General features: G+C 35.8%; 1 protein-coding gene across 1 annotated transcript in view; it reads right to left on the bottom strand.

The window, feature by feature from the left end:
• The window catches only part of LOC123679200 (transcription factor Sox-2-like), a 91,390-nt gene that overhangs the window by 19,634 nt on the left and 57,800 nt on the right, over positions 1–13,956 (bottom strand). Inside the window, exon 2 of the mRNA XM_045616639.1 lies at positions 5,117–5,166. The gene's annotated coding sequence lies outside the window, so the exon portion shown is untranslated. The remainder of the gene's footprint in view (positions 1–5,116; positions 5,167–13,956) is intronic.

Below are 13,956 nucleotides of genomic sequence, written 5' to 3'. Positions count from 1 at the left end.
TCGACTATTCATGGTATAAAGGACTTATATTTTCATATATTGGACGTTTTCGATGGACAACACTAGCTCAATGTTGTTACCTTTCTAAAGCATTCGACTGTTTGGAGTATTAGAAAAACTCTCGCTATCCGTCTCATTTTTACAAAAACGGAAACAAATGCATCACATAACCAAGAAAATATAATAGTTCAATGTCAGTTATTACTCATGGTATGCCACAGGGATCGATCCTGGGACCTCTTCTATTCATTATTCATCTATATTAACGACTGTCATATTGTATTATATGAAGATGATGCTACTCAAGCTGCAAAATATCACTATATCAACAACGTATCTACTGGATTAGAGGATAACAATCAAGCGACCAGTTGGTCTCAAGTCTCAAGAACGAAAAAACTGTAACTTCCACGTCTTCAAACTCCGTATTCACCTACATATTTATAATAAAAAAGACCATCTTGAAAAGAACTATGGATATCTGCAGAAATTAGCTATTAATAATCAATTGTTCAGTTTTCCGTTAACTAATGATCTGAAAATAGATTATACTTGGCAGAATACAAGTCTTATGTTTTGTACAGGGCTAGATATTTCAGAATGGATGATAGAATAACATAATATGGTCATCTTTTCCACCAATTCGTGCAATTTTTCTATCGATTCAAGAGATGTTCATTTGAATTTAGGGTTTTCTAAATACCGTTTTTATGTCAACCACCAAAGCAAGAATCCACATGAAAGATCCTAATAAGTTTTTGATCCTATTTTTTTCAAGACTGATTAGAGATCTGCCTAAGATCTTTTTTCATAATTTGAAACAAATCAAATTATTTTCAATAGACGACCTTTTAAAACGAACAATGGTATATAATAAAAGAACGTTTTTGATCTATCCAATCCCAAATTTTCCGTTTTCGACCTTAATGATCCGGCGAATCAAACTCATATTATTCGCAAAACACGTATCAAAATCCAACTAAGCATCTAATCTAAAATTCTTTGTTCGAAACGCGATTTTCTCCGCATATCTGGTCGCTCAATTAATATCCATTGCTTTCTAGTACCGATCAGAAAAAACTCTCAAGTTCATCAATCAATGAAATTTGGTAAATAACCTATCAATCCGTCCGCGGTGTTGAAATAACACGCTTAAATTATGTTAGACGCATTCTTATCCATCCGTTTGCACCAGGTGTGCTTCCACGGAACGTAGAAAACACCAGGTATCGCCGGAGAGGCCTAGGAAGGAATCCCGAGACAGCAGGGTACCGAATCATGATTGACAGACACTGGTGTGCGGCTGTCTTTGAAGACGTGTAGGTTCCAGTTTCAGCAGAAGGTAATGAAAGGTTGGTTTCGAGTATTTAGTAACGCTGACTGGAGATTTTTAACCGTGTACAAATTATCTAACTGTAAGTGAAAATTAAACAGGAATTTCCATCACTTGTCAGTGTTTGTTTCTCCTTGGTTGAGTTTATCCGTTTCGGTTCTTTCAATTATACAGGGTGGTCCTGGTTATTCGCGTTTCTGCGCCACGGCCAGTATGAGACTATTAACTAGCATATTCTCAAATGTTGTTCTCATATACATACTGTTCCATTATTAAGAGGAATGAATCAAATCAAATCAAATTATTTTTCTTCAGTATACTGAAGAAAAATACCAAAAAAAAGGTCATTGATACCTATGCTGAAGCAGTCCAAGAGGCCTTGGTTAGAAAGTTACTATTTTGAACGATAGAGAAAGAGAATGAACTAAAAAGTTCTAAAAAAATAAGTCTAACTTTTACCGAACAATAGACTTGTTTAGTGATGTTGATAATACTATATTTGACACGATAGAATTAAAATATAGAGCAGAACTGATAAACCAGTGAAAAAATTTTGAAAATCCATCAATAAATGACTGAGAAATAGTTTATTTAAATTTATAGAATTGATGTTTATTATTTTTTTGTATTTCGTAATGAATAAACATTATTATTATATATTATTATTATTATTATACGTATTTTAGCGCGGTACGTCTTTGGTCTGTGACGTCACGGCACTTGCCTGTGATCGCTACACCATAAATTACGTTTAAATACTTAGCCGCGCCAAGGCTCTCGCGCCGTTTGTAGTTGTACAGTGTAGTTTTAAGTCAAGTTTTGTTTTTGTCACCATAATGGAAGAAGGCTTCGTGAAAGGACAAAGTGACAATTTGCCTAAAATAGATATATTCGCAGTGATGGGAGTTTTTTTCTTCAAATCCATCTTATGTCAGTGCTGAAATAAAAGGAGTTGAACTTTTCAAGTAAGTATCTACTTTTGAGTTTGCTTCATCATGGTTCAACTTATAACGATGATTTATTTAAAAAACGTTTCATAAACAGTTTGTAGTTGAGTACTGGTTGTTGAAGTATATTAATGGCAAACCATATTCATGTGAGGGATAAAAAGTAAAAAGAGAAAAAAGTGATTTATATGTATGTATATAGTAAGTTATTTCAGCCATCGTGCAAAACACGACACGAACGGCACAAGTGATTGTACACCAATGAATTCGTAAGCACTCTGCGAATACCAGTCGTCTAGTGTGTGACGTCACGCCACTTATACGTACTATTCTTCCAAGCGCAACTTCTAAGTCCCATAACTTTTTCATTTCTAGAGATATTTCAATGATTCTTCCACATTTTTGTTTCATTTTACTTAAATTTTTAGAATTAATCCTTAACGAAAAAATGAAAACTAGTCCATTGTAGTTGAAAGAACATAGGAAGAAACAAAGCAGAGGCAAGTGCTTATAATCGTTTCTGGACTCGACAAGATTATCTTTGGAAAAAAGGCAAAATGATAAAGAATGGTAATTTCAAGCATCAAATATACAGAAGCTCATGGCATATTTTGGAATATTCCGAGAAGAAGACAAATAATAATGCTTTAGAAGCTGCATGGCGCTTGAGCAACTAGTTGCTAAGAACCTTGAGGAAACATGAGAAATGTTCATTGGAACGCATGGAAGAAAATGCAAATAGTTTAAAATATGCCAGTTAAAGGCTGATGAACGAAACGATTACAGACACTTGTAGAAAGTTTTGCTCACCCCAGAAGCAACGGCAAAATAAAAAAAAAGAATAGATGCGTTGAAAATAAATTATAGTTATCTGAAACTGCTGAGGCAAAAACTGACAAAAGTAACACTCAACAAATATAATAAAATTCCCATATCATATTGATCCCAAAAAAACAAAATAAGCCCTAACCTGAAAACTAAAATTCATCCAACCTGTATCAGCCGATGACCATAATGAGTTCGTTAAAACATCTCCACCGGCAATTTTTTCCGAGGGTGGCCTTTCCTCATGTATTTTAGCGATTATTTGGTATTTGCAATGTAAAACTGCCATCATACATCATTCACGCTGACAGCTAGATCAAGTCTGGTTCCTCTCTTGCTTCTCGTAATCCCAACATCCATCATGCGGGGCATTGCACCCCCGCTGCCCCCCCAAATGTCCTTTCAAGCGTCCGTCCATCGCTCAAGCTCACTGCGGACCGATGTACATAAACACGTCGGTCTTTGGGACACCCTGAGAGCATGCATTGACGCTATTTGGCTGGGGTGTTTTCGAATTTTCGGTTCGGGATCATCCAACCCTTAATTCTTCATAATTTAAAATTTTTGGTTTATTATTTTTCGTATCTTTAGAATTGCTGATGAAAAAAGCTATGCTTATAATTGAATTAGATTCCTCTTTCTTAGAAATCATAAGTCTATAGTACCTTATTTTCGGCTTTTTACCTCAACCTTTGGGTTATCCATGTCGTGGTCTGGATTTCATAGCCCTATTTCAATGACATATGTCAAACAGAACTGTCATCCGAAGTGTCATAGATCTATCTAATGTTAAGTTATACATTTAACAATATTGATCGTTTATCTGAATTTATACTGAACGTGTGAAAATTGTGCTCGATGCATGCTCGATCCAAAATTTTGCAGATGCTGGAGGAGGTCCAAATTCATCCATTTCTCGGCGCGCACAACATTTCGGTCTTCCTTATGGCACGCTATGGAGTAGTTTGCATCTGAATTTGCATATCCATCTCTATAATGTTCAGTTGACACAAGAACTAGAGCCAGTTGACCACAAAATTAGGGATTCAAGTAGCTTGACAAAAATGTCAAGCAGTTGGTTAAAAAACCAAGTACTTGACTTGAAAATCAAGCTCGTGAAAAATTACATACTTGATATGCTCGCAGAGCATATATTTCTGCAATCTAGACTAAATAAACTTGGCCATAATGGCCAACGATTTTTTATCAACGCCAGCATCTTCAGCTTTATGTTGAAAGACAATTTTCCAGAGCTGCTCTTATAGGTACAAAAACCCACAATAGGTTAGTCGACAAATCTATAAGATACCTCATGTGTCTTAGATCCTGGATGGAAAATTATGAAATCAAACAAAGCCTGGAGGTTCCTCAATATTAAGAAACTTTTTTTTTATTATTTTTTATTTTATTATGATTCAATTTATGTTTGTATTAAAAAAAATGATATTTTCGGTTCTTTTATACAATAAGTTTTATGAATAAAATTGTTTTTTTGCAAGATTCCTTCTCTTTCCATAATTTTTTTTATTGATGTGATACTACACAATAAAATTGATAAAAATCAAGTAGCTTGATATAATTCAAGTACTTGATAAATTAATACTTGATTTGAGATTGAAAAACTACTACTTGACTTGAGCTTGACTTGAAAATCAAGCCAAGCCGTGAATCCCTACATGGAATTAGTAGAACATTACATGCCGATTGGGTGCTTGAACAACGTTTGGCTACTGATTTTTCGCATCGAATTTTCTTCAGCGGCGAAGCATATTTTTCAGTCGATGTCTATGTAGATGAACAGCCAAATTAACGCATAATATGGGGCAGTGAAAATTCAATTTTCATCGCTATAGCAAAATGTTTTTTTGCCTTGAAATTTATGATTCGGAACCACAAAATGCATAACTCTTCATTTCATCAACATATTAAATTTCAATCTAGCCGGATCTATTTTTATGGAAATATTTTTTTTTAAACTATATATTTAAAAGAATTATTGATATTGACTTACCATCTTGTAGTTCAGCTTCATACCCTGTCGACTTTTTACTTTGAGATTCTCTGAAAAGTAAAATTTATATTACCAACTAATATATTTATGAAAAAATACAAAGTATACAATGGCATGCAGATGACTCAACCATTAATTAACCACTTTTGAAAAATTGTGAAAGGAAATGAAAAACTGAAAATTTTGCTCTATATCCTATTATTTACTTCCAGCTGAATCTAAATGATCGAATAAAAGCCTTACAAAATGAAGAATTCAGCCTCTAGCCATTGTAAACGTATTACATACTCTTTGTTTCAGAAGACAAAATTGAAAAATTGTGTGATGAGGATTTTACGATAAAAAAATATTTTTATACAATTGTTGCAAAATACAAATTCGGGGTCTATGAAATTGTCTACGAAGTTAATGTTAATTTTGTCAATTGATTTTTGGTCCTAAAAATGACAAGATATTGTCACGAAGAATTTTGCGAGCATTGAATTGATGACGATTCAAACGAAATTATGCTTGCTTGTCTTAGAAGGATAATAGGTAATGGACTAGTTTAGTGATGTTGATAATACTATATTGGACACGATAGAATTAAAATATAGAGCAAAACTGATAAATCAGTGAAAAATTTTTGAAAATCCATCAATAAGTGACTGAGAAATAGATTATCTAAATTTACGTATTTTAGCGCGGCCCGTCTTTGGTCTCCGACTCGTCTGTGACGTCACGCCACTTGCCTGTGATCGCTACACCATAAATTACGTTTAAATACTTAGCCGCGCCAAGGCTCAGGCGCCGTTTGTAGTTGTACAGTGTAGTTTTAACTCGAGTTCTGTTTACATGTCACCATAATGGAAGAAGGCTTCGTGAAAGGACAAAGTTATTTTTACTCAATAACTTATTTCAAACCAACTTACACCTTAGTATTTTTATTATCAGAAATAGACAGCTAGTACTGATAGGTACCTACATCAAAATGATCTTCACACACATATGAAGTAGTTTTAGGTCCAATTAAGTCACGCCTCATTAATTTGCACCACTTCTTTCTTTGATTCATGTCATTTGGTACATGAAAAAACAATTTATTGGGGTTTTTAATTGTCGTGCTTGCACATATAGGCACAATACAATATTTGTAGAATTTTTTTTGATTTCAGCCATCGTGTAACGAACAAAACACGAAACGAACGGCACAAGTGATTGTACACCAATGAATTCGTAAGCACTCTGCGAATACCAGTCGCCTCGTGTAAGTGGCGTGACGTCACACTCTAGACTATGAAATTATTCTTCCAAGCGCAACTTCAAAGTCCCATAACTTTTTCATTTCCAGAGATATTTCAATGATTCTTCCACATTTTTGTTTCATTTTACTTAAATTTTCAGAATTAATTCTTAACAAAAAAATGAAAACTAGTCCATTATCAATATGCTTTATCTAGGCGTCTTTCTTAAGTAGGCGGCTAGGATCTTCTGATATTTAGCATAATGAGTTTGTGCTCTGTGTGAAGCTATATAGAGGTATCGGTAAAACCAACTTTAGTGTAACATTCGCCTAGTTTTCGCCTTCTAAACTCCCTCCGATTGGGGATAGGCCAGATTCCATCGAATTTCAATTCCAGCTCAGTTCTAAATTCAAACCGACCGTGGAGCGGAAAGTCCTCCGTTCCAGATCTGACACTTCCGGAAATGACGTGTGTCGTCTCGTTCCGGCAGTTCTGGGCGCCACTTCCTACGTCCGTCCGCAGATAAACGTATTCAAGTTCCGGAAACTGGCGACTGTCCGTCAACCGGTGATTCTGTCAACTTCACAATCTCTGCACACGCGGACGGTCAACCCATCAACCGCGATTCTGTTCCAAATGATTCAAATGGGAGATTATTATAAATTTGGGATGATTATATCGGGTGAAGAGATCGGGATGAGGAAAATCCTTCAGAACCATACCCATTCCTAGCTTCTTGAAACTCGAACAATACAAAAATTAACTGATCGGATGTCAAAAACTATTTGTAACTAAAAATTGAACTGAATATTTCCCTCCTGTCAAAAATTCTATGTATATGGAGAACAATTATCGAAAATTACAGCGATAATTGCATTGTAGGAAGCGAAACAGCACTGCGATAATTGTCCTGTTCATAGATGCATAGTTTCTATGCATCTTACACAGTTCGAATCTATGGCAATTCCATTCTACATCAGTTTGACAAGTGATGTAACAGTTTATTCGGGAAATATTCCCCCGAATTACACTCGTGCATCAAAATGACCGGATAATTTCGCATTCCAGCGTGTTTTCTTTGAAAAACTGCATTCGGTCATTTTCATTTTTGGAGAAAGAGCCCGACACCGAAGGTAGAGGGCTCCTTCTCCAAAAATGAAAATGAAGTCATGCAGTTTTTATGACAACACGCTGTCATGCAAAATTATCGGTAATTTTGATGCACTTGTGCAATTACTTACGATAATTGCATTGTAGGAAGCGAAACTGCACTGCGATAATTGTTCTGTTCATAGATGCATAGTTTCTATGCATCTTACACAGTTCGAATCTATGGCAATTCCATTCCACATCGGTTCGACAAGTAATGTAACTGTTTATTCGGGAAATATTCTCCCGAATTACACTCGCATTCCAGCGTGTTTTCTTTGAAAAACTGCATTCGGTCATTTTCATTTTTGGAGATAAACCCCTCCACCTTCGGTGTCGGGCTCTTTCTCCAAAAATGAAAATGAACTCAGGCAGTTGTTTTGTCCAATTATCTGTATTTTTAGAATATTAAGTCGAGGGTAGAGTTAAATGATTGGGTTGTACTCAGTAATGATGAATTCTTTCTCGAATTCTATTACGTTTGTTCTGTCGTAAATATGATAACTTTTGAAAGGAAATGAAATTCTCAGTGTAAGTTCAGGGTTCGAATTTTTCATTTCGTTAATGAATAAATATCTTTTTATGGTTCCTGAGTTGAACTATTAAATTTCGGTTCACAATTGAAACAATACACAACTGAAATTTAAAAATCAGTTCATGCAATATGAAATGGGTAGCACTCTCAGACAAATGAAAGACTTAAATATGCCCTGCCTTCTAATGGGTGTTTTTTTAAGACCTTGAGAAATTTAAATTATAATAAATTACCTAATTTTTATTGAAACTTTTTTCGTCTTGTTTTTTGATTTGCGAATGCCTCAATTATCGTATCTGAGCTGGGATCCCACTAATATTAACTCGCTAACAATGGAATAGTTATTTGTTTTAGTACGCAGCAAAGTGGTAGATTTTTTCTTTGATTGTTTAGAATGATATACATATGTAGGATATTGTAAAGGGTGTTTTTTTTTAGAGCTATAGAACTTTAAATTGCAATAAAACAACGATGGAATATTCGATTGACATGAATTTGATTTATCCGCAAGATAATCTTGTTGCATTACATTTTGAATATGATTTCTGGCATATGACAGCCACGGCTGGCTCGGATGTAGTCCAATCTGGACGTCCAATTTTCGATGACTTTTTCCAACATTTGTGGCCGTATATCGGCAATAACACGGCGAATGTTGTCTTCCAAATGGTCAAGGGTTTGCGGCTTATCCGCATAGACCAATGGCTTTACATAGCCCCACAGAAAGTAGTCTAGCGGTGTTAAATCACAAGATCTTGGAGGCCAATTCACAGGTCCAAAACGTGAAATTAGGTGGTCACCAAACGTGTCTTTCAATAAATCGATTGTGGCACGAGCTGTGTGACATGTTGCGCCGTCTTGTTGGAACCACAGCTCCTGGACATCATGGTTGTTCATTTCAGGAATGAAAAAGTTAGTAATCATGGCTCTATACCGATCACCATTGACTGTTACGTTCTGGCCATCATCGTTTTTGAAGAAGTACGGACCAATGATTCCATCAGTCCATAAAGCTCACCGAACAGGCAGTTTTTCTGGATGTAACGGTGTTTCGGTACACTTGAGGATTAGCTTCACTCCAAATGCGGCAGTTTTGTTTGTTGTCGTAGCCATTCAACCAGAATTGCGCTTCATCGCTAAACAAAATTCGCTTATGAAAATCGGAAACAACGGCAATCTCATTTTGGGCCCATTTGACGAATCTCCGCCTTACTTGATGATCGTTTGGCTTCAATTCTTGCAAGAGTTGGATTTTGTAAGCACGCAAACCAAGATCCTTCCGCAAAATCTTCCATAAAGTGGATGGACACAGATCCAATTCCTGTGCTCGATGGCGGATAGACTCATTCGGGTCTTCCTCAATGCTACGCTCTACAGCAGCAATTGCTTCTTCTGTACAGCGTCTCTAGGGATGCGAGTTATCAATAAGAGTAAACGTGGTGCGAAAACGTTCCATAGTTATTCGAATTAACTGCTCAGATGGATGATTTTGTCGACGATAAAATGGACGTAGTGCGCGATACGTATTCCGCACAGAACAATTATTTTCGAAATAAAATTGCACTATTTGCAAGCATTGGTCAGGCGTGAGTCTATTCATGATGAATTGCCAAACCAAACTGAGAATAAATCACTTGACAGCTGTTAAATCGCTCTCCATCTCGAACAGTAATGCCAACTTAAAGTTATATATCTCGAAAAAAACACCCGATATTCGTTCAGTGAACCTGTCAGTATATTTATTATTTCATTATTATTAGGTCCAAATATGAATTTGCAGATGAGTAGGAATATAATCAAGCGCACTAAACGTCCTGAATTCACATCATCTCTTGAAATTTTCATAGTTGACGATATCGAAACACCAAAACACGCATCAAATTCGATTTAAGCCACGTTTTTCACACTCTCACTATCTCCGGTCTCATTCTGCACCAAAACCCCACACCATCAGGTGGGAACCGGGAGAGTCTTATCGTAAATGGCCTTTTGACCTCCCCGCACAATGATTCGCTATCCAGTGGTTGAAACGACGTAACACCCCCCAAGGCCTCGGCACAAAAGTCCATAGATAACGTCACAACCGCAGGTCGAACTGTCAAATTCCGGAAATAGTCCGGGTTCCGGACGCTTTAAAGTGCCGATAAAAACGACAATGTACGCAGTGTATCCGAAGGTAGGAAGGAGCTGGAAGGGCCATCTGTGTTTTCGAACATCATCGTCCTCTATGGCTGGAGGGAACGATGTTTCGGAGCCGACTCGTCTTCCGAAGATTGCACCGGTGACCTGATAATAATCGGTACCGAAATAGACGTGTAATAACATGTATGAAGGAGGTAAATATTAGGTGTACAAATTTGCTTCCGCCGTTTTGCATAAGATGGTTGAAGCGGTAAGTGGTAGTTGAAACAAATAGATCGTAGATGTCATACAATAAGCTTAGGTATTTATAAACATAACGCCATCGAAATATTGGTGGATTTGAGTCTGCATCATAAAGCTATTCTCGATTAAACATGTCAGCGTACGAGTCAAATACTTGTCATTTGCGGGAGGCTTCAATTTTCGGCTTTAATATGAAGAAACCTGCGGCTGGGGCTAATATAATGCTCTCAAATACCTGGTGAGGCAGCTATTCGTGACAGAACGTGCCGAGAGTGGTTTCAACGATTCAAGAACGGTGATATTGACGTCGAAGACCAGCGTGGAAGAGAGAAGGTTTTTGAAGATGGAGAATTGGTGGCACTACTTGATCAAGATTCGTGTCAAATGAAACAAGAATTGACAAGATCAATGGGAGTGACGCCACAAGCCATTTCAAAACGCCTGAAAGTCATGGAAATGATTCAGAAACAAGGAAATTGGGTGCCGTACGAGTTGAAGCTGATAGATTTTGAATGGTGTTTGTTTGCTTGTAAACAGCTGTTTACTAGGTGAAGACGGAAGGGATTTCTGTAGCGCATTGTGACTGGAGACGAAAACTGAGTTAATTACGGTAATCCTGAGCGCCAATACAACGAGAGACATGATAAAGGGATTTTACAGCATGACAATGCTTGACCCCATGTTGTGAAAGTGGTCAAGACATACTTGAAAACGTTGAAATGGGAAATTCTACTGCACCCGGCGTATTTTTCAGACATTGCTCCCTCGGACTATCACTTGTTTCGATCAATGGCACACGGCCTAGCTGACCATCACTGACCGGTCTTATGAAGTAGTAATAAATTGGATCGATTAGTGGATCGCTTCAAAAGATAACCAGTTTTCTCTACGGGGGATTCGTACGCTTCCCGAAAGATGGGAGAAAATAGTGACCAGCGATGGAGAATACTTTGAATCATAAAGGTATAACCAGTTTTTCACAATAAAGCCTTGAATACCGGAAAAGAAAGCAAAGTTCTACTTCCATGTAGTTTGGTGGCATTTTCATCTTCTTGAAGTTGGCATCGGCCAATGACTGTGGGTCATCCTATTTTATTTGGTTGAATAGTGCTCATGTTCATAAAATTGATGCACTGCTTAACGTTTCTGTGGACCATTAGATCTACATCTTTACATTTGTTACCAGTGCTACCACATATTATACTTGCGCTTCATATTCGTAGAAATCGCTTTATATATATCGACCCAGGACTGGTCATGGTCGTTGCAATAGTATGCTCTTCGAATTCTATTGGAAGTCCACGATGTGACGTGTACGGTGCAAAATAAACTATTGACCATTTGGTGAAAACTTTTCCAATTTATAAATTTCATGGTGGTTTCCAAGCTATCCATTATGTTTCAGTTTTTTTTTTAGAATGGGCCGCTAAGTTCAAATCAATATAATTCTTTTCCTTTTTGTTTTCGGATTTAATTGAAATACGTCATTAATTTTTGGTGGAAAAAAGGATGGCAAATATTTTGTTTGGATGAAGAAATATGTCAGCTTATTTTTTTTTTTTTTTTTTTTAACGACTTTATTCTTCAATTAGATACAACAAGGCGACATTTAGCTTGAAGCTACTCTTACATGTAACCTCATCATACCATAACATGTACAACACATCCATGACCTAGACGGGATCCGAACCCGGTACCTTAGGCATCACAGCCGTCTCCCAACCCACTGTGCCACCGAAGGTAGAATGTAAATAAAACACAAACCAATCACGGGCAGACATAGTTTCTGCTGAGATCATACGTTGAAATGTACATTTCCTCTGCTAATACTGATATTTTATCAACACGTGCATTATTGTTCGAATTTGATAATTTTTTGTATTGCTATATCTCAAAAAAATAAATAGTCCATTTGGAAGTTATTGACATCCTGGGCGGCAGTGGAAAATCGAAATTAAGTTGGTACATAATGGCTCATTCAATAATATTTTGAATTGCAGATTTCGAGTTTGTTTTGGAAATGTCATTGAAGAACCTATTATAGCCAAAAAAGAAAAAAATAGATATAAACGATCTTTCCATGAGACATTTGAAATTTATGCTGTGAAGACAGAATCAATATTATGATTGATTCATATAGACTAAATCAAATTTACACGTATTTACTTCACGCCATAAAGAAAGACTGAAATGTGATCTTTCGATGACGTTCCAACTCAAGGTTGTGGTTGTTCCTTGTTCTTGAATATTGTGTCAATTCAATATGATAAAAGTTTTTTGACGTAATATCCCTAAGAGCTAATACTAAATGAAAAATCGTGTTTTCCAAATAAATAATCAATTCCTTGAAGCATTTTTAACTCCTCAACATCTCGAATTGTTGTGAGTGCTTTGAGTCATGTTTGTTGTTGTTTTGTTTTACTAAATGTATAATATTTTAGCTCCCTGAAGATGGTCACAATGATGATCGAAAGCTAGGATGATACAATAAATGAGATAGATCTTATAGAGCTTGACTACCACACCCGATATCCCCGAATTATCATTGACAGAAGGTTAGATTTATTTCAGTTTGTGTTATTCGTTTTAATCCAAGAAATAGTTAAACTGAAAAGTTGTATCAATTAAGAACACACGTTGATTAGTTAATTCGAGTATTTCTCTCATTACTGTTAGAAAAACAGTGCAATAAAATTTCACCTTCAAAGAATCATTGAATGATTTGATTGTAATCAAAAGCAATGAATATATATGTCTGGATCACATTTGACCAAAAAGCATCTAGGTTTTGATCGAACAAAGACAACTTTACATGAAATTAATTGGTTACAAGTTCAAATCAGTTGATAAAAAGAAAATTCTTATTGATGAATAGAAAAATATAATGTGTAGACTACGATTTTATGGTAAATACAGAGAATATTTGCAACAAAATTAAAAAATTAAATCATCTGGAGAAACTTTCGAATAATATTAGTTGAATATTAGTTAGGTTAAAATCATTCTCTCGGATAGCCTAAAAATTCTAAAAATCAATATCCAAATTTTTCAAAATTTTCTTATGGTTGATGGTTGATTTTTGAGATGAAACAGAAAACCATTACACCACGTATGTCAGTACATAGTTTTCCAATGAGAGATTTCATTTTGAATAACCTGCTATCTGGGCAGTTGTCAGATAACGGGCTATTCAAAATTGAACATCTTATTGGAAAACCATTTACATTATCCGGTGCTATAATCTATATAATTTTTCAGTACAGATAACGAATCCACCCTCAAATTTGATTTTATTAATCGAACAAGTATACAAGATACTTTACGATCAAACTAGTGTTTCGCTAAATATGGACATCTGATATATTGTTTTTTTTTGTTAATATCAAAATTGCAAATCACGAAAAAATATTTCCCACTAGTTTATAATCATGTTGTTAATCTGATTTCGTAATGAATGATCTTTAATTCAAGTTGATCTTTATTTGGTACGTCATGATTTATTGTTATAACACATGCTACAAAAGGAAATAAACCACATTGTAAATATG

The sequence above is a fragment of the Harmonia axyridis genome, chromosome 4 (genome assembly GCF_914767665.1).
Source record: "Harmonia axyridis chromosome 4, icHarAxyr1.1, whole genome shotgun sequence".
NCBI lineage: Eukaryota > Metazoa > Arthropoda > Insecta > Coleoptera > Coccinellidae > Harmonia > Harmonia axyridis.
This window is presented reverse-complemented; position numbering and strand designations above follow the sequence as displayed.